Source organism: Osmia bicornis, chromosome 10 (assembly GCF_907164935.1).
Source record: "Osmia bicornis bicornis chromosome 10, iOsmBic2.1, whole genome shotgun sequence".
NCBI lineage: Eukaryota > Metazoa > Arthropoda > Insecta > Hymenoptera > Megachilidae > Osmia > Osmia bicornis.
This window is the reverse complement of record NC_060225.1, coordinates 327,517-329,896: the sequence shown is the minus strand read 5'-3', so window position 1 is coordinate 329,896 and position 2,380 is coordinate 327,517. Positions and strand designations below refer to the sequence as shown.

Sequence of the window (2,380 nt, the reverse complement as noted above, 5' to 3'; positions counted from 1 at the left end):
ATTTTCGTGTCCGCCAATCGCATACCCTCTGTGGGTTTGTTTAGAAATTCAAATAACTCCTTGATTCCAACGTCCTCTTCTAAGAATTCGATCTCAAACACATCTGAGCATTGTTCCACCTTTTTCGATCTTCTCGCTTTTCTTCTTTCTTCTAATCCTTCACTTTCACTCTTACTTTTGTACCTAAACTTCTTTAGCACCTCGCAGCTTTTAATTCTTGGTTTACTCAGTATAACGACTCCTCCCTGCGACTTCGGGATGTCGCAGGGGGGGACCACACCCTCACTCTCCTCTATTTCTCCCAAATATTTCCGAGGTTCTTCCACAAAAAACCCCGGAAAAGAGACTGTGTTAGACAACACCCCCCCCCCCCCCCCGGGAAAAGCCTTGCCTAGACCACTCCACAGGAAAAGAAAAACCCCAGCACAAAAATGAAAACCCCTATCCCAACCAACTGGCTCTTTTCAAGACACGTCCGATCTCCACGGCGGTTACCGCGAGACTCCCTGCACGAGTTAAGTGCGGTCACTCGTGAATTGCAGTATAGTTAATTCGCAATGGGTTTGCTGATTACCGTTGAATATTGTTTACTTGAAATTGTCAAATGGGTGATTTATCATAAGGTTGCCGACGTCCGAGTTAGGATCTTCCTAGTAGAGGAAAAGTTTTTAATTTTGCGCCGCCTCCGAAAACTTTGAAATGTATTTGGTATAATATTTAACGATTAAGTAGATATTATTAATAGCTATGGAATATTGATATAAATGAAATAGAAATTATTTGATACTTTTTAGGGCATTTCGAAGTCGGATTTGTTTTTTTTTTTAATTATTTTTCTTTTGTAGATTCATGCAACGAGTTTTTATTGATTCAAGTGCATTCACGATACTCTATCTCCTCGTTCTTACTATACTTTAGAACAGGACTCGGAATTAACTGCTCTTTTCGGGCAGTTTTCAGAAACTATGCCCCTTTCCTCCCGCCGCTCGATGTACCTCGCATGAGGGCCATAGTCCTCGAGGCACCTCAGGCGCGTGCCGTATGAATCGTAGTCCATGGGTGATATGGAAACCTATTGATACGAGTGTAGCCCCAATGCGCCCTGAAAAGTTCATAGGGCACGTGCCAGAAGTGCCTCGAGGATTAAAGCAGGCCCTCCAAGCTCTACTCTTATGAATTTGACGCAAATTTTAACTTACCCCCGGACTTCCAAGCGGCGCTGATGCCGCTTTTCTACATGCATAGCTTGTATCACTGATTTTAACACACAACTAAAGATATCGTGACGTCATGTTCCCGCGAAATTTGTCGCCGCGTTTTTCAATTGTTTCAAAATTTAAAGAGACAAAATAAATATGGCGCACATGGTTGCACATGGTGGCAGCGTAGGTGACTGAATTTCCAGGTTCGTGAATTCCATTATTATAATTATTACTATTATTATTACTATTGCTATTATTATTATTATTGAAAAAGATATTTTTTAAAGTTTTTTCTAGGTTTTTAGGTTTTTCAATAACTTCTGCTGATGAGATGCAGCAACAGGAGGAGAAGATAGAAATTAAGTAAGTACAGAATTTTTTAAAATTGTTACTGAAAACATAACTGTTTACATTGCTATTTTAGTAATATATTTAATTTTAATTATTAAAATGTATCTTTAAAGAAAGAGGAAGAAAATATGCATCATCAGAGGTTGTTTTAACGAAAAGAGCAGGATGTTCTCCTTCCCCTAAGAGAGAAAGGATAAGAAGAGGATGGCACAGTGGGTGGAAGTATGTGACAACCCAAAGTCAATGCTTCCACCTGAAAACTGAAATTCCGGGTGATCTGTAGTAGCTACTTTAAAGAAAAATACTTCATGAGGAAAAGATTAACAACATCAGCAGTTCCAACACTGAACTTACTTGGTAATAACTTTTATGTATACTTTTTATAGCATATGTAAATAATTGTTAATGAAAATATTTATTACAGTGTCAGAGACTACCTCTATTAAAATAGAGCAATAAGACACCTGGATGCAAATGAAAAGAAGAAAAAGAAGAAAATTGTAAGTATTCAGTTTACATATACAATATACCATATGCATAAAACCATTAACATGGTATTAATACACTAAGTATACATAATAATACTTCTTGCATGAAGTGTATGTATAATATTATATAATTTTGTTCTTATAGTTAAACCTGACTACACCAGGGGAGTGGAGAACGTGATTTTCGATTGTATATTATTATTGTTATATATATATTTATTATATTTTAGTAAAAATGTAATATATTTGCATGACAGCACATATATTGTTGTAATTTTTTCCTTTCCTTTATTTTTATTTTTCAAAGTCTTGAATAAGTAAGACCATGCACACGTATAT

At 36.6% G+C, this 2,380-nt stretch overlaps 1 long non-coding RNA gene across 3 annotated transcripts; it reads left to right on the top strand.

Annotated features, from left to right (window-relative positions):
• Window positions 1-813: 813 nt before the first annotated feature.
• On the top strand, window positions 814-2,015 carry LOC123988257. 3 transcript variants are annotated; one of them, XR_006829810.1, is made up of 4 exons: window positions 814-1,405; window positions 1,508-1,565; window positions 1,667-1,910; window positions 1,978-2,015. It is a non-coding gene; the product is annotated as an uncharacterized LOC123988257 (long non-coding RNA). The 3 variants fall into 3 exon arrangements; XR_006829809.1 differs by having other exon boundaries at window positions 1,490-1,565; XR_006829808.1 differs by lacking the exon at window positions 814-1,405 and having other exon boundaries at window positions 1,441-1,565.
• Window positions 2,016-2,380: the final 365 nt, after the last annotated feature.